The 18,111-nt window shown below is 59.7% G+C and overlaps 2 long non-coding RNA genes and 1 pseudogene across 2 annotated transcripts; all 3 read right to left on the bottom strand.

Annotated features, from left to right (window-relative positions):
* Positions 1-211: 211 nt before the first annotated feature.
* Positions 212-2,731, bottom strand: LOC127029059 (tubulin alpha chain-like; annotated as a pseudogene).
* A 3,623-nt stretch (positions 2,732-6,354) lies between these two features.
* LOC127029087 (uncharacterized) lies at positions 6,355-9,593 on the bottom strand. Its single transcript, XR_007768126.1, has 3 exons — positions 9,531-9,593; positions 7,938-8,036; positions 6,355-7,621 (listed from the first exon to the last, which is right to left on the bottom strand). It is a non-coding gene; the product is annotated as an uncharacterized LOC127029087 (long non-coding RNA).
* Positions 9,594-14,563: 4,970 nt separating this feature from the next.
* On the bottom strand, positions 14,564-15,903 carry LOC127029080 (uncharacterized). The gene is made up of 4 exons (XR_007768120.1): positions 15,843-15,903; positions 15,371-15,440; positions 15,171-15,217; positions 14,564-14,824 (listed from the first exon to the last, which is right to left on the bottom strand). It is a non-coding gene; the product is annotated as an uncharacterized LOC127029080 (long non-coding RNA).
* Positions 15,904-18,111: the final 2,208 nt, after the last annotated feature.

The following is an 18,111-nucleotide window of genomic DNA, read 5'->3' as shown; positions in this document are numbered from 1 at the left end:
CGGCCGCTCCCTCCCCAGCGCAGCCCGGTGCCTGCCACGCTGCCCTCCCCAGTGGCTCCGGTGCCTCCCCCGGGCCCCAGCCCAACATCCCTGGGGCATCCCCCAGCCCCATCCTGCTGCACGCCCCGCTCCCTCCCCAGGGCTGCAGGGTGAGCCCCCTCCTCGGGGCACCGGGGGCTCCCAGCCTCCCTGGGGCTGTTCCCAGGGCTCCTCACCCCGCCTGGTACCCACCCATGTGACAGGGACCCCTGGGGACAATAGCGGGGGGACACATGAACCCCCCCAGGGCAGGCAGCCCAGCAGGGCACAGCCAGCTGAGAGCACAGGACCCAGCCAAGGGACCCCAGTCCCACGCAGCCCCCCAGCCCCCCCAGCACAGCCCCTGTGCCAGCTGGCAGCAGGGCCGGGCAGCCAGCCCAGGCTAGCTCAGCTCAGCTCAGCCAGGACCCCCCCTCCCCTGGGGATGTCCCCCCAGGTCACCGCCAGGCAGATTGTGCTGGGACAAGAAACGAGGCCAGACTGGAAAGAGCAATTCCAGTGAACAGCACCGCGGTGTAGCAGACAGAAGGCACAGGGACCAGTATGCCTCGCCCTCCTCCTCGCCCCCCATGCTGTCGGCCCCCACCTCCTCGTAATCCTTCTCCAGGACAGCCATGGGCTCCCACGCCTCCGAGAACTCCCCCTCCTCCATGCCCACCCCCACGTAGCAGGGCACGAATGCCCGCTTGGCGCACATCAGGTCAAACTCGTGGTCCAGGTGGGCCCAGGCCTCGGCCACGGCCGTGGTGTTGCTCAGCACGCACACAGCACGCTGCGCCTTGGCCAGCTCCCCGCTGGGCACCGCCGTGGGCAGCTGGTAGTTGATGCCCACCTTGAAACCGCTGGGCCACCAGTCCATGAACTGGATGCTGCGCTTGGTCTTGATGGCGGCGATGGCGGCCTTGACATCCCTGGGCACCACGTTCCCACGGTACAGCAGGCAGCACGCCATGGCCGTGCCGTGCCGCGGGTCGCACTTCACTGTCTGGTTGGCTGGCTCGAAGCAAGCGCCGGTGATCTCCGCCACCGCGAGCTGCCGTGGTAGGCCTTCTTGGCCGAGGTGATGGGGGCGTAGGTGTAGACACAGCCGGGACAGCTGACCCAGACTGGCCAAAGGAATATTCCACACCGTAGGACATCACGCCCAGTATATAAACCGGGGGGAAGGCTGGCCGGAGGTGGATCGCTGCTCGGGGATCGGCTGGGCATCGGTCAGCGGGCGGTCAGCAATTGCATTGTGCGTCACTTGTTTTTTTCTTGCGTTTATTTCTCTCTCTCTCTCTCTGTTATATTCCTTTTCATTACAATGATGATGATGATGATGATTCTAATATTATATTTTATCTTGGTTATTAAACTGTTCTCATCTCAACCCACGAGTTTTAGGTTTTTTTCCGATTCTCCTGCCCCATCCCACCGGGGAGGGGGGGGCGGACTGAGCGAGCGGCTGTGTGGGGCCGAGTTGCCGGCTGGGCTTAAACCACGACTCTGTGGAAGAGCAGGAAGCCCTGCAGCCCCGTGCACGGGTCAGTCTGGAAGAAGGGAAGAGAAAACAAGAGCGATCTGTCAGCAGTTGTGAATTTAAGCTGCTACCGAGTTGCCCAGGAAGGCAAATACTCAGCCCAGGATCTCGGGCCTTTGGGGACTCTTGGCTCGGGGACGCAGGCAGGGGCAGGCACCTGCCCGAGCGCCCCAGCTCCGCTTCCAGCCACAGCGCCCTGTGCATCGGCACGAGCGGCCCTTGGGAAAGGGGCCCCTTCCCGCAGGGACTGGGGGACACTCGGCTCCTTCCTGCTGCAGGAGCCGGCCCGTGCGGCGCCTGCGCCCAGCACGACCCAGGCGCTCTGCTTTGGGGACGAGGAAACCCACGGTGCTTTCCAGGAGCGTGTTTGGGGGTCCAGAGCCGCCATCCTGGGGGCACCGCTTGGGCAGGAGGCTGGCAGCCATCGAGGTCTGCTGGGCACCAGCACTCCCCTCCCAGGGCATGCGCTGCCCCAGCACGAGTTAAACCCTTGGCACTGCTGCTCATAAGCAGTTGGTCAAGAAGGCCCAGAGCCGGATGGAGGAGAATCCTCACATGACCCTGAAAAAGGGATGAAATACGGGTTTGCCAAGGGCACAAAGGAGCCAGGCTCCCCCCAAGCCCCATCTCGCCCCCAGGCACGCTCCACCCTCGGGGCGCAGGTCCTGGGCTGGCAGCTGCGGTGGGCTTGCAGGGTCCTGAGGCAGGGGATTCAGCCTGTGGGGAGAGGAAGGGGCTGACCCTGATCTCCACTCACGGGATCCAGACCCCCCAGGGAGCCCCGACCTGCTGCAGGCTGCCAGGCTGCCAAGAACCATGAAACGCACCCGGGCCCTGGAGGCACAGCCTGGCTTCTTGTTGCCGCCCCGGTCCCACCGGAGGGTTCCCCTTTCCCCACCGGCTGCGGCGGCACCGGCCCCACCCGGGGTTGGTACCCACCAGCTTGCGGATGTGGTCACGCACCGGGTCAATGATCTCCTTCCCGATGGTGGGGTGCCCACGGGCGCAGTTGTTGGCCGCATCCTCCTTGCCCGTGATCAGCTGCTCGGGCTGGAAGAGCTGCCGGTACGTCCCCGTGGGCACCTCGGCTGTGGGGAGAGCCGGCCCGGCCCGTCAGCACCGGGCACCCCATTAACAGCGGGTGCCCCGTTAGCCCTGACACACGGGCATGGGCGCCTGGCCAGCGGAACCCCCAGAGTAGATTCTAAGTATTCTAATGAGACAGTTCATTTGAAGGCTAAGTTAACTCCACAATACTGCTGAGTCTGTTGCAAAGTTCTCTAAGTGAAGTTGATTAACGACTGTCTGTCTGCATCCTCCTTCAAGATGCACCAGCTATACCGGCCTCCAGACCATCCTGAAGTGATCCGCCGTCCTTTTGTAATCCTCTAGATACATACAAGATAAGATTACTTCACGTGTGACAGCTTACGCGTTACAGCAGCAGCAACTCCAGCAGCAGCCTGGCTCCTGCTTGCTCCTGGGCTGGGGAGCTGTGGCAGCCGGATGGTCAAGGAACAGGCAAACCCCGCGGGGAGACGCCGACACGCAGTGCCCGCGGTCGCTCCCGGCCGTGCGCTACGAGTGGGTGCTGAGAGTGATGCCCTGTTTCCCCGGTACCCGTGGCTGGGCCCCACATCAGCTCTTGGCGGCAGCCCCAGGGAGGTGATGGCCGTGTCACAGTGGGCAGTGGTGGCTGTGTCACTGTGATGTCACCTTGGGCCTGTGACACGGGCGCCCCGGTGGGTATAAAGGGGGCTGCTCCCGGAGGCAGGGGAGCATCTGGGGGAGAACCTCGGTGCTGCTGGGCAGGAGTCTGGCGAGCACTCACCAACGACCTGTCCTGTGTCCGCCGTGCAGCGGAAGGCCCCTGACGGGGGAGAGGAGGGTGAGGGCAGAGGATCCCCACGGTCCCCGCAGCCGGCGGCCGGGCGAGGGGGCTCCCGGGCAGCGGGTGGGATGGGCCAGACGCCTGCTCCAGCCGGCGGGGCTCACAAGTCCGGGCTGCTGGGGAGCTGCTGGCCGGCTGTGGCCTTTGCAGATGGGAAGTGCACAGCGTGGGTTTTCCCTGGGCCGGGGTGTTTTCCCGGGCTTGCGGAGTGCCGTGTCCCACCCTGCTCGAGGGAGCAATGAGCAACGGCTGGGGAGGCAGTCCGTGGGGCTCCCGGAACGGCCCCCTCCATCCCGCAGGCAAGATGGGGTTGGGATGCATCCACCCTGCCCTGTCTCCCATCCCTCTTCTGCCCCGCAGGACACTCTGCCTGCTCTTGGTCAGCCTGGAGCTGGCCATCGGCTTCGCTCTGGCTGCTGCGGTGCTCTACGCCTCCTGGTTCGACCCCGAGCTCTTCTACCGCCTGCTGTTGCGTGTGCTGTGTGAGGAGACCTACGTCGACCTGGCGTATGCACTGGGAAAGATCCTCCCGTGGTCAGTGAGGGGCTACTGCCCTTTTGACCGCCCCCCTCAATAAAGCCTCTTCTATCTCCACCTCCACGTGCTCGGGCGTGTTTGTCGGGGCGCAGGGAGAGGGTCTTGCCCCGCGTGCCGGTTCCCGCAGCCCCTCGAGGCCAGGCCCAGTCTCATCGGCTAGGCACTGGGTGCCACCACCCTGCCTGCCGCAAGCCAGGTCCCTGCGTGCCAGCCTCGCCTGCCCTCTCTCCCTCCGTCCCCGGAGGATCCATGATGCTGTGTAATCAGGTGGAACCACCGTCTTCTCAGGCCATGGTAGTTTTTTTACTCCACCTTTTTGGCAACCGTTCAGCACCGTGGGTGCCGTTACCCACCTCCTCCTGTGCCAGGCGGTGGCATGGGCTGCGCTCTGGGCAGGAAGAGAGCGTTGGGAGAATTTGGGGAGTTTTAACAGTGAATTAGAGCAGGGAATTGCCTTTTTGCACTTGGGCGTTGCCAGCTGCTGATGGCAGTGACCTGCGGTGCTTCAGAACAGGCTGTAGTTCCACGGGGGTGAGTCCAGAGGCAGTGGTGCTTTAAGCGCTCCCCCCGAAAGCCAGGGTGCAGGTGCTGCAGACAAGCCCAGAGACCCGGGCTCGTCCCTCAGCCCCTTGTCAGGCTCCTCAGCCACCTCCCGGGCGTACGGCAGCCTGCAGGACTGAGCTGTGAGAGCGCTGTGCGCAGCCCGCTGGGGCGGGCATCAGGGAGCCGGGCGTGTGGGTACTGCACGGAGCCCTGCGGGACTGGCCTGGGAGCGGGGACCCCAGTGCTGCCCAGGCTCCCAGCGCTGGGATCAAGCAGCCCCGTGTGCAGGTCCCTTCAGGCTGGAGGACCACCCCATGCAGACTGCCCCCTCGACAGTTCTGCATGAACACCGAGTCCAGTGCAGGCCAATCCCTGTAAGCATGTCTGAGACTACTCAGGCTCCAGCAGCCGGGGACACATTTACACGGAGGCCGGCAAACATTATCACCCACGGACCACTAGACCCCCCAAGCCCCCTCCCTTCCTCCCATGACCCCGGTCTCCCCCTCTCCCCAGGCTCCCATCCCTGGTGGCACCACAGCCCCGTGGCCCCTGTCCCCACAGCCCCGTTGCCGGTTGCACCCCATCCCATGGGGCCCATTCTAGCGATCTCGTAGCCGGTGGCCCCCTTCCCAAGGCCCTGTCCCTGCTCACCCCACAGCCAGCGGCCAGCACAGCCCCGCCTGCTCCCTGCCAGCTTCTCCAGCCGCTCGCAGGTTTCGCTGCCCAGGGGAAAGGCCCTGTCGGATGGAGGCCGGAGCGACCGAGGCTGCCAACTCTGGAATGCGGCGCCGCTGCACACAGCCGCTCAAAGGGCCACAGCTGAAGCACGTGGGTCACTGCCTGCCTGCCGCGTGCCCCCCCTTCCTCCTGGTATCCCCCCGCGTCCTGGCAGCCGCCACTCCACGTTTCAAGGTCGGAGTATTGAGTATCCGTATTCCACGGATAAGGAACTGGCTGGATAGCCCCGTCCAAAGAGGTATAGTCAATGGCTCCAAGTGGAAACCAGTACCGAGTGGCGTCCCTCCTGGGTCTGTACTGGGACCAATACTATTGAATCTCTTCATATTCATACAGCCACTGACACAGACAGTGGGACTGAGTGCACCCTCAGCAAGTCTGCAGGGGACACCAAGCCGAGTGGTGCAGCAAACCTCATGAAGTTCAACAAGGCCCAGAGCAAGGTCCTGTACCGGGCTCAGGGCCATCCCCAATAGCAGTACAGACTCGGGCATGAATGGAGTGAGAGCAGCCCTGCGGAGAAGGACTCAGGGATCCTGGTGGATGACAAATTGGACATGAGCCGGCCATGTGCGCCTGCAGCCCAGAAAGCCAATCGTGTCCTGGGCTGCATCCACAGAAGCGTGGCCAGCAGGTGGAGGGAGGGGATTTTCCCCCTCTGCTCCACTCTCATGAGACCCCACCTGCAGTACTGCATCCAGCTCTGGCCTCCTCAGTACAAGAAAGACATGGACCTGTTAGAGCGGGTCCATAGGAGGCCCACAAAAATGATACAGACGTGGAGTCTCTATGGATCGCCACAAAAAGAAATAATTTGCAGTTTCGCGATTAACTTTCGTATTGGTTTGAGTTGGTTTCACTGAGTGTTATTACTTTTTTTTCCTAAAATATTGAATCCTTGTGCTTGTTAGATCCCATGGAATGTTCTCCTGGCTTTTCTTTTGTTTCTTGGCAAGTCAATGAAGAGGGGATATTTGCTACCTAATTTGGGGGGAATTTCACATGCTTTCAAAGGAACACTTGGAATTTCCAGAGGTTGGCTTCGCGGTACACCAATTATCTTCCGAGAAAAGCTGACGGAAATATGGCCCGAGTTGGAGATGACTGAGAAAGTTCTTACTGCCATTGCTACAATACCGCACCGTTCATCCCAAGGTGTCAGAAATCCCTGATGTAAAAATTATGAGATCTGAAGACAGATGGCGTGGCTGACCCGGTTCCATTTACCGTCACTCACATCACGTGGCGCTAACTCACTCCTGCCTCTGCGTGTAGTATTTTGTGAAGGCAGTTAGCGCTTGGCAAGAAATCTCTCGAGCATGAAAGCAGAGGAGTTTCCTTTCAATCACAGAAAGGGGAGACACGTATCCTAATCTTAGCGTTTGGGTTTAAATTAGGTTTCAAATCCCTGGATTGTAAATCAATGTCTTTTGACAGTTTTTAGCTGTGATTTTTATCAGTGGCGGCAATAGAGGAGATCATCCCCCCATCTGCTTACAGGGACCTGCATCGGTAAATACCTGGAACACTTTGCAGAGTACCGATCTTCAAATGCTCTCTTAAGCCATCATAGCAGCTATCTCTACACGTTAGTTGAAATAGATATAAATGGCCTCCTAATGTCAGGTATACTAATTCCCGTTATTAATATTTCTAAGTACTTGAGTTTGGGGCTTTGCTATCCAAGGCAGTGGCGGGTTTTGAAGACTGCTGTTCTATTCCCTGTGAAGCAAATACAACAGGCGTTCTCCTGAGCACTGTCGGGGCTCTCCATTCTTCACGAAGAATAGTTGTTCCCTAAGTAACTTATCTGCAGCTTCTTAGTCTTGGAAAGAACTAGAGAGTGCCCAGCAAGAGAGACCCAGGTCAGATGAGAGGATCCACACCAGGAACTGGATGTGCCTCCTCTTCGTTTTAATAATCGTGAGGTAACTTCATACATGAGAGTCATCAGTACCATATTTAGACAAATAAAGCATCGACGCTTGTACATTGTTCAGTGGTACTTTTACTCAGCTTTGAACTACGCTCCGTCCATTTGCCGTTCTGCTCCTTGGCCCTGAGGACTGACTCACGGTAGAGGTTTGAGCAAGTCAGGAAAATGCTCATGCCATTAGAACAGCGAAGCATATGCGAATACGGTAGGTAATGCCTGCACCGTGTTTAGCGTTTCATTGAAAAGCACGTACACCAGGCTATCATTAGAGAAGAATTGCCCCCTTTTTGTCCATTTACTGTTTCTGTGGTCCTTCTGAAGCAGGGAATTACCAGGAACTAAACGTACGCTTCATGAAATGTAAGCGGTCATTTCCTTTTCCCTGTGGTGATACCTACAGGCGGCCTTTACCCTGAGGAAGGAACAAAGAGTGGCATAGGAGCAGAACTATTCCCTCTCAGTTCAAAAGATGTAAAAATCCAATGGCTCGGTTTTAGAACGGAAATCCACTAAAAGCATACGGAAGAAAGGGCCGAGATCATGAAAGCCTGTGTAGCTGCTGAGCCTCAGCGAAGGGGAGAAATTCTGCTGCAGTATTGGTAAACTGAGCAGTGACCCAGTCAGGAATAACCGCCTTTGCCCGCTGATCCAAGTGCTCTGGGCACGGGGTGGGGGGAAAGGGACCCTGCGTGCCCGCCACTGCTCCCCAGGGCAGGGGTGATTCTCACCTGGATCTGCTCCACCTCCCTGAACAGCTCCTGCACCTCGTGCTGCAGCCGCTGGTACCGCTGCTGGGGCGTCTCTTTGGCACCAAGACCCTCGCCGAGCTGCAGAGGGAGGAACGTGGGGGTCAGGCGGGGGCTCACGGCCTGCCTGCGGCACCAGGCACCCAGGGCAGGGGGGGCTGGGATGCTGGTATCCAACTCCCCTCAGTGCCTGCCCACACCTGCGCAGAAAGGCAAGAAAAGGGATTGAGCAGGGAGAACAAGCGGGTGAGGCCCTCGCCAGCCAGGCAGGAGCAGCCTCATGTGCCCAGGAACCTGCCCCTCACGGGGGACCTGAGACAGACCTGCTGGGGGGACAACCCAGCAGGGCAGAAGCAGCCCAGGAGGCTCCTAAGTGCATCGACGACAACGGCCTCCTCCAAGTGACAGAGGAGCCAATGAGGAAAGGGGCTCCGCTGGAGCTCCTCTTCACCAACAAGGAGCTTGGGCTCCTTGGGGATGTGGAGCTCAAAGGCAGCCTGGGCTCCAGTGACCACGACATGGCGGAGTTGAGGATGCTGAGGGCAGGGAGGAGGGGGCTCACAGCCCCGGCCTTCAGGACAGCACACTCTGGCCTCTTCCAAGGTCCGCTTGCAAGAGTCCCCTGGCATCGGGCAACGGAGGCAAGAGGGGCCCAAGAAAGCTGCTGGATGGTCAAGAATCCCCTCCTCCAAGCTCCAGAGTGCTCCGTCCCAACGAGGGGGCAGTCAGGCTAAAAAGCCAGGAGGCTGCCTGGGTGAAGCCCAGGCACACAAAGGAAGGAGGCAGAGGCTGGAGCAGGGACAGGGAACCTGGCAGGAGGAGAGACATTGCCTGAACAGCCAGGGATGAGGCTAGGAAAGCCAAAGCCCAGCTGGAACTCAACCTGGCCAGGGACGTCCAAGGCAACAAGAAGGGCTTCTGTGAGCACCCAGGTGCCGGAAGGAAGGTGAGGGGGAACGGCGGCCCGGTGCTGAAGAAGGCGGGAGACCTGGCCACGCAGGACGAGGGCCAGGCTGAGGCACTGAAGGCCACCTTTGCTTCCGTCTCGACCGGCCCCACCGGCCGTCAGGAATCCCCGGTGCCAGCGGCCGGGGAAAGGCTGGCGCAAGGCAGACGTCCCCTTGGCAGACGAGGATCAGCTCCAGGAACACTTAAGGAAACTGGACATCCCGAAGGGAACGGGCACAGATGGGATGCACCCGCCAGGGCTGAGGGATCTGGCTGTTGGCATTGCAAGGCCACTCTCAATAATCTTCGACGGGTCACGGTGACTGGGAGAAGGGCTGGAGGGCTGGAGGAAAGCAAACGTCTACCCCATCTTCAAGCAGGGCAAGAAGGAGGACCCAGGGAACCCCAGGCCCGTGAGCCTCGCCTTCTTCCCTGGGAAGGCGATGGAGCAGCTACTCCTGGAAACCATTTCCAGGCACGTGAGTGACAAAAAATCATCAAGAGAAATCAGCATGGCTTCACCAAGGGCAAGTCATGCTCGACCAACTCTATCAACTTCTACAAGTTGAGTGGGGACGAGGGACCGTGCACTGGGGTGGCTCACATCCCCACGTGCTCTGGACTCACAATTTCACACTCCCCAGACTTGTAGCCTGTTGTCCTGGGCTTGCTGATGTTATCAGAGGAATCTGGAAGAGGAAGAGCAGGGTGTCACCCCAAAACACCCAGGGCGGCTGTGCCCTCCCCGGGGTCAGCTCGGGGTCCCCACAGCCCACCCTTCCCTGAAGCCCCTGGCTCACCCACTCCCTCGGTGCTCAGCTGCTTGCCTTGAACTTCTCGTAGGTGGCGTTCCAGTCGATGGTGAGGTGCTCCACGCTGGAGCTGGTGAGCTCCTCCTGCACACAACGCTCGCCATGAGGGACGAGGCAGCCTCGAGGGTTTGTCGGCAGAGCTGCCGCCTCCCCGCACCGCCAGCGGCCGTCTGGGGCCGGGGCTGGGGAGAGGACAGACAGAAATGGGGGCGGGGGGTGAAGGCGGCCCTGTCCTCCCCAGGAGAGGGGCGCAGCCCCCAGGGACTGACACGCAGGGACTGAACCCAGCCAAGGGTCTGCCAGGGCAGCCAGAGCTGTCCAGGACATGGCACCTCCCCAGGACCTGAAGCGCTTTCGGGGAGCCCCAGCACGCTGCGGTGGGACAAGAGGGGGTGAGAGCAGCGGGAGCAGCGCTAACAGCGTTAGAGGGGGCCGTCCGGCTGCGGGGAGGCAGCGGCGAGCGCCCGCGAGCAGAGCACAGGTTTACGGCGGCCGACGGACGGGCTCTTACCAGCTCCTTGCGTTTCCCAGAGGTGAGAAAGCCAGAGCAAGGTTAGGAGGAGAGGGGGGAGAGAGAGACAAAAATCGCCTTAGAAGGTTTGTCCCACGCACAAGTAAATATTGTTAATGTCACCAATGCTGAGTTACTGCGTTCCTTTGATCTTCCAAAGGCAGTTTGCCTTGAATTCTCACCAAAGAATAATGTTCTAGCATTACCATCACCCATGTCCCTGCGCTGAGGCTGCTGCCGACCTGGCCCCCCCGGCCCCTCGCCAGGGCTCAGGAGCCAGGCGGGACGTGGGGGCCACCAGCACGGAGGCGAGGACAGCGGCGGGGGTAGAGGCTGCAAGAGTGGGGGCAGCGGCTGGCTGGATCCCTTGGCCGGGCACCCCGGGGCAGCCAGGGCTGGGGGCAGCCGGGGCCACGCTGGTCAAGGTGCCCAGAGAAAGCGTGCAAGCAGGATGCGGCTGGAGTCTGGGGGCGACGCGGCCGAGCCCCCGCTCTGATAACCTCCCTCCAGCTCCGGCTCTTCTTTTCCCCCCGGGGGGATGTGAGCAGAGCCCCGGGCAGGACGGGCCCCCATGCAGCAGCCCAACGCCTCCTGGGTCCCCGGGGCTCCTGCGGGTAGGAGGGAGGGATCGGCTGCAGTTTGGGGGGGCCAAACCTCGATGCCGGTCCCTGGAGGGGCACGAGCTGTCCCCTGCTTAGCAGCCGGCCCCGTGCTGTGCTGGCAGCAGGGATGGGGGCTCAGCCTGGCCCCTCTCGCCTGCCCGTGTCCTGCCCAGCCCTGCAGTATGCTGCAAAGCCTGGCAGGACAGGCTGAGGTAGGATGGCAGCGACCGGCACTGGGCAGCACCCCTCTGCACAGGTAGCATCACTGCCGGGGGGCACCGCTCTATTCTCGGGCACCATTTTGGCATGACCAAGGCCTGACGGGAGCAACGTTGGCTGGAAACAACCCGTTTCAGTGTGTCTTGCTGCCCTGGCTCTTGCAAGGGATCTCTTTGCCCCCCTCAGAATTGGGGGCCGGGTGCCCGGCGTGCCCCTGCCCCACGTGCAGTGCACGGTGCCATGCCAGCCCACATGTGGTGGGGCCGTGCCGACCCCACGTGCCCCACAAACGCTGGCTGCACCGCGGGGAGAAGCCGGGTCTCGCCTCCGTGCCACCAAGGCCCAGCTCCCCCTCCCCGGCTTGGGTCAACCGGGAGCACGTGCTGGTGAAGCGGGGCCTGGGGGGCACTGAGCAGCCGTTTGGGCTGTGATCCCCGAGCACCCGTCAGCTTGCAGCCTCATTGGCAGAGCCGGGGGTCACCAGGCAGCCCCTGGGTGCGCCCCTCGTGCCGTGCCGGCCTCGAGGATGGGCCCCCAGTGTCACCCCACGTCAAAGCCACCGCGTGGCAGCCCCACGGAGAATGACCACGGCCTGGGAGTGACGGGCTCTGGCACGGGGCTGCTCTGCGGGACGATGACGCCATTTGGAGCTGTTTTATGGGGGTGAACTCGCCTCAACAGGCCCCCCTCGGCCTCCGTGTGCTGCCCAACGGGCACTGCCCGTGCCCAGCCAACGGGGACGGGGGGCTGGCCAGCGCTGCTCACGTCTGCTGCCCTCGGCCGCGTTCTGCAGGATGGGGATGCCGGGGATGGGGACGCCGGGGATGGGGATGCCCACCCTGCGTGGGGTGGGGGCTGTGCCCTGCCCTTGCTTCATGGCCCCCCAAAGGGCTGCCAGGCTGAGAGATGGGGGTGCCCTGTTGCTGGGACATGTCACCGTGGGGGGGACGTGGTACTGCGGGGGCGTGTGCGGGGACATGAGCCCTTTCCCTGCCATGGTGCCGGTCCCCCTGCGCCGCACGCCTGCGGGATGGGGGCACGGGCACACTCGCTCGCCCCCACCCCACGGCACGGCCCCGGCGAGGCCTTACCAACTCGAACTCGGCCTGGTCATCCTCGGACACATCGCTGCTCTCATAGACCTCAGGTTCGTTCCAGGCCTGGGGCGCAAACGGCCTCTGCTGAAACCCCACCTCTCCTCGGCTGCTTATTATCCCTTTGTGATCAAATACCCCACAATTGCCCCAAACACCTTCAGACCCCGCCTCAGCCCACAGACACCCGTGGCACCTACCTGCCCCCACACCCCCCATCTCCCCAAAGACTCCACGTCCCTTCTGGACACCCCTGACGTCCCCAAACACCCCACTTACTGCCCCGTCCCACCAAGACCCCCAAATGCCCTGGGCCCTTACAGGCACCCCAATTCCCACCATCGCCCCAAATACCCCAGCTACTCCCAACCCCCCCAGAGATGCCCGTTGCCCCCCCCCAGACAGTCCCCAGCACCTCCCAGCTCCCCAAACACCCCACCTACAGCCCCAGCTTCCTCAGACCCCCCCCGCACACCCCAAATGCCTCCGATCCCCCACAGGTGCCCCCTCTTAACACCTTCCATTCCCCTCACACCCCCAGACTCCCCAAATGCCCCAGTTACTCACCCAGAGCCCCCAGATCCCCTCACACCCCCAAACCCCTCTGATCCCCTCACAGCCCAACAATCCCCACACTTCCCCCACACCCCCCCACTTCCTGCAGACCCCCTCGATCCCCTCAGACTTTCCAACCCCCTCACTTCCCCTCGACCCTCTCGGACTCCCTCGGTCCCCTCAGACCCCCTGGATTCCCCCCCGCCCCCACCTCATCAGACCCCCCCAGATCCCCTTGATCCCCTCATTCTCCCCCTGGCCCCCTGACCCCCTCATTCTCCCCAGCCGCCCCCCTGATCCCCTCAGACCCCCCGATCTGCCCAGACCCCCCCCAAGATGTGGGGTACCTATAGGGGTACCTATAGGGCTGTCTTCGGATAGGGGCCCACACTTCATAGCAGAAGCCGTTCAAAGTTTAGCTAAAATAGGGGTAAAATGGGATCTCCACACCCCATGGAGACCTCAAGCAAGCGGGAAAGTAGAAAGAATGAATCAAAGCCTGAAAGGACAGATAAGTAAAATTTGCCAAGAGGCTCAGATGAAGTGGCCAGATGCTTTACCCTTAGCTTTGCTATGATTACACGTTCAGCCTAGAACTAAAGAAAAGATGAGTCCTTTTGAAATCATGTACGGTAAAACTTATCAGGTGACAGAAACAGGAGTTAATCTCGAAATTTTAGGGAAACATTACCTGGAAGAATATGTTATCTCTTTGGGAAAGGTTCTGTCTTCTCTTCACAGGTATGGCACTGTGAGCGCACCGCTATCCCTGGACGTGCCTGTGCATCAATACCGACCCGGAGACTGGGTGTATCTGAGGACATGGTCAGACGAACCGTTGAAGGAAAAGTGGAAAGGACCTTTCCAGGTTTTACTCACCACTTACACAGCTGTCAAGCTCGAAGGAGTCGCCCTGTGGATACATTACAGCAGGATCAAGCCAGCCATGTCACCAGTATGGACTGTCAAACAAAAAGGACCTTTACGCTTCAAATTAACTCGGGAATCATGAAGCTATGCTTTGTATCTTTTGCAGTGATGTCAGGAAGTACAGAGATTGATAGAAGGGGACCTGTGGGGCGGGTCCATGTGGGTCTCTGGGACACGTCCTCAGCAATGGCAGTGCCCGCGGGGCAGCACCCTTGCATGTTTCTTGGACGACCTGGTCGTGGTGCCCTTGGGCGGGGGCTGAAGAGGAAGGAGCTGCCTGTGTCCCGCTGGAGGTTTCGCCGGGGGCTTGAGCTCTACAGAAGAAGGAAAAGGGGCCACGGGCAATGGCTCCTGCCGGCACAGCGAAGGCAGCCGTTTACGCAGGATGGTGGATACACCCTCCTGCCTCCAAATCGGGCAAGAGCCTGGTCTGAGGCAGAGCCATCGTGGGGTGCGCGCAGGCAGAAAGGAAAGCAGCAGCCACCTCCCTCCGACCGCTCGCCTGGCATTCACTGATGGTAGCAAAAAAGGATTTGCTCACATTTTGTTTTCTTCTCGTTCGTGCGCAGATACCGGAAAGAAGGCAGCAGAAGTACACACTAGCTAAAACCCTTTTGTGGCTGGCAATAAAGGTGCCTCTTGGCTGGGAGCACGAGAAGTACCCCTTTTTCTGCTCTTGATTCTTTATATACAGTTTCAAGACTACTCACATCTTCATTTTTACAGTTTACGTAACCTATACGCTTTGGCCACATCATCACTTGTTACCATTTGCTCTTGAGTATTTGCTCACGTGAACCCCCCGTGCAAGCATGCCTGATGCATATTTATTAGCTGAAGTTGCACTATTCTGTTGCAACTTTGCCGCTTTCAGCCAGTTTGGTCTGGTTTCTTCTAACAGCAAACCTCTTCTACAGGCAAGGTCATTGTCGGTCAAGTTCCATTGCGCATGGCTTCAAAGCCATCTTTACATGGTGGCTTTTCTTATGTGACATTGACAAGGTGACACGCTTGTCCCGCAATCCCCGATTTCTTTATTCTCTTTCTAGTTTTATTTCAGAAGAACCGGGACCTCGCTGGGCGGCTCCCAAAGGCGGCCGCCAGCTTTGGTGGCAGGACCCAGTTAAGGACGTCCCTCTTCAGCAGGACCAGGATGAGGATGGCGATCTGCAGGAAGGCGAGGAACAGAAGGAGTCTCCTGGGGGAACAGGAGAGGGGTCAGGCAGAATAGGGGGCAAATTTGTCTCAGCTCTTTCCAACCACCCTCTTTGAATGCCACCGTGGGACCTTGCAGCGTGCTGGGCACAACACGCCCCGCTCAGGACTGGGGTAAGGGGCCCGGGCATCTCTCTCGGCTCTGCTGTGTGTCTCGCCAGTGGCCCCAAAATCCCCCCTTACATGCCCCCCAAGCTAGGAAGAAAAGAAATACTGAAGCATTTCATCCCGGAGAAGTCCAAAGCTGCCTAATGCCCTTGGACCACTGGCACGGGCATCCCACTGCCTATGGAAGAGCCCCGGCACCCCGAGCCCCCAGGGCAACTCACCGCAGCCAAGAAGTGATCTTATGCCTCCTTGATGCCAGCCGCTCCTCCTACAGGCCAAGGCACACAGGGACATGTGTTGGGGTGTGCGAGGCGGCCGAGGTTTGGGGGCTCAGACCCCCTCCCTCGTCCCCGCTGAGATCAGTGCCCCCATGTCCCCTGGGCACAGTGCCCAAGGCCCACAGCGGGCTTGTCTGTCCTACCAGCCTCACAGCCACCATCTCCTGCATCAGCGACTCGCCTGTCTCGTCTGCCTGCACCGTCTTCCCCCTGCTACGGACACCATGGGGTTCGGGGCTGTGAGAAGAGACCTCGGGCATGGCAAGCCCCCGGGTGGCCAACGGGGAGCCAGGGTGCTGCCCAGCCTCTGCTGGGGCTGGCACCAGGCACCCCTGGCATCCCAGCACTGCATGGACCCACCCCCCACCCCTGTCCCGCCCCAGGCCTGGGGGGCATGGAGGAGAGCCTGGGAGCTGCTCCGAGTCATGCAGAGCTGCTTCCAGGAGTCCCGAGCTGCTCTGAGATGTTTTGAGCCGCTTAGGAGAAGACAACGGGCTCTCCAGAGCAGGCTGGAGGAGCCAGAAAGATGTCTGCGAGTGGCAGAGGCCTGCCCGCAGCTGCTCAGCACCCACCACCCTCTGCCCCAGGTTTCAGTCCGGCCCCACTGACACTCACAAAGCTGTTGGGTCTTGGAGGGCTTCCCATCTCTCCAGGAGGCGCTGGAGCTTGTTCGTGAGCAGCTGGAGAAGCAAAGGACCCGGTCAAGAGTCCATGCCACGCCCGCTCAGAGGGGGCTTCCCCCACAAACACGTTGAGCCCCCATCCCTCCTGCCCCAGTACCTTCTTGATCTCAACCTGCTCCCGAACAGCTTCTATCAGTTCTGACCACTGCTCCCTCTGCAAAGCCAGTGGGACACACCGCAGCGTGCCATGGGGGGAAAGGGCATCCCCAGTCAGTCCCCAGGGCCTGGGAGGTCAGGCCAGGGCCAGGGCAGCAGGCACCCAGGGGTCCTGGGGCTAGCACCGTTGCCCAGCAGCTCTGGCCACTCCCGGAGGGATTTCAGGGTGTGGGTCACAGACCTCGATCAGCTCCGGCTCTGCTGTGCCTCCCACTGCCTTTCGCCGAAAGAGGTCTGCCTGGGAGAGAAGAGGGAACAGGAGCGTCTCCAGGAGCAGCAGGGGGTGGAGGAGGTCCCCCATGCCACCGGCTAGGGCCCAACACAAGACCACCCAGCATGCCCCCTCCAGCCCACGCCTGGGTTCCTGTTACACACGGTGTGATAAGTAGAACCCTGAGTTTGTTAATCAAATCTTGCTTGTATAAGACATGTGGAAAGTTTTGTTGGTTTTTTTTTCGCTGATGTATACCCACAAACATTGTGGGAAAGTCGCTTGCAAGTGTTGAAACATTCCTTAGTTATCCAAAGACATGTGGGGGTCTGCTTGCAAGTATTGAAACATTCCTTAGTTATCTAAAGACATGTGGGGGTAGGGACAGCCAAATATTCGGTAGAAGAAACAACTGAGTAACGGATAAAAGAAAAGGCGATTTCACAAGAACATGAGCGGGACCTAAGTCACCTAGAAGGCAGCTGAGGAAGACTTCGGCCTTCATCCCAGCAACCCCCAGGAGGCAGATTACGACCACCTAGCAACTGCCGGCGCAGGCGCACACACAACGCAAACGATACCAGCCAGCACGGACGCAGGGACTAGAGACTGTATAAGTAAGGGAACCCTTCTCCATTTTGCGCGCGCCGTTGGTAGAGTGGAAACTCCCCGGCCGCCCAGCGCTGTTTTGCTTACTGCTGCTTGCTCAAATAAATTGATTTAAATAATCGGACTGGTTCCATTTCAATTATTGGACCGCAAACTTATAACAATTTGGTGCCGTGACTTGGATAGAAGCAATTTGGCGGGAAAAACCCTACGGGGGAGGCGCCCCGCTGAAGAAGCGGCCCCTGTTGAGATTCTTCCATCCAAAGCCTCTACCGACGAACCGAAATTCAGCAGTAAAGCAAATAAACGCCGGCAACCCCGTAAACTTTGTGCACGAAGATCCGAACGAAGACTCAGGAGTGAGTAAGTATAGGCCGGTGATCCGTTCGGTTGGGGTTGGGTATCCCGGAGTGCGTCTGTGTGAGACGTCCGCTCAAGGACGAAGTGAGTGTGGACCCCTTAGTAGTGCGTTTCCCATTTCCCGCGAGGGACTGGGCCACGAGGAGGGGGAACAATTGTGTGTGTGTGAGGGCACTCCGGAAGATGGGACAGAAGAAGAGCAAGTCTTCTGGTCCCATGGGTGGGGTAATGCCTAACGTTAGGTTACCCCAGATACCGCCAGATAGCCCGTTGGGGTTGATGATTAAACATTGGGATGATTACCCCTCTAGGAAGGGTAAAAATAAAGTTAAAATGATACATTATTGTATAGAAGTTTGGGGTGGGAAACAAATTAGAGGAGACCACCTATATTGGCCAGTTTTTGGATCTTTTGAAGATTGGGTGTGCCAAGCTCTAAACATATATGTGAACTCGAAGGAACCCTTTAGCCTGGAGGAGAGTGAATATGCACACCTATGGATAGAGTCAGAAACCAGGGTCAACCTATACCCCTTACGAGAAGAAAAACAAGGGAATAAAAGAAAGCCCCGAGAAGAGGATGAGGCTCCTGCCTCATCCCCCCCTTATGTCCCGCCTGCACCTCCACCTGTCCCAACGGCACCCAACCTCCCTGACTCTAACTCTCCCGACAGTTCTCCCGAGACTCGGCGAGTTACTCGGAGTCAGGCTAGGATGAGGGAGGACAGGAGTAATCTGTACCCCTTTAGGGAGGTTGCAATGGGAGGAGCACAACCTGGTATGGGGTATGTTTCCATCCCCCTCAACTCTGGGGACGTTAGGGAATTTAGGAAGGAAATGGGAAACTTGTTGGAAGACCCCCTCG

Source organism: Gymnogyps californianus, unplaced genomic scaffold, assembly GCF_018139145.2.
Source record: "Gymnogyps californianus isolate 813 unplaced genomic scaffold, ASM1813914v2 HiC_scaffold_67, whole genome shotgun sequence".
NCBI classification, from domain to species: Eukaryota; Metazoa; Chordata; class Aves; order Accipitriformes; family Cathartidae; genus Gymnogyps; species Gymnogyps californianus.
Note: the sequence above shows the minus strand (reverse complement) of the source record. Positions and strands in the feature narration are given on the sequence as shown.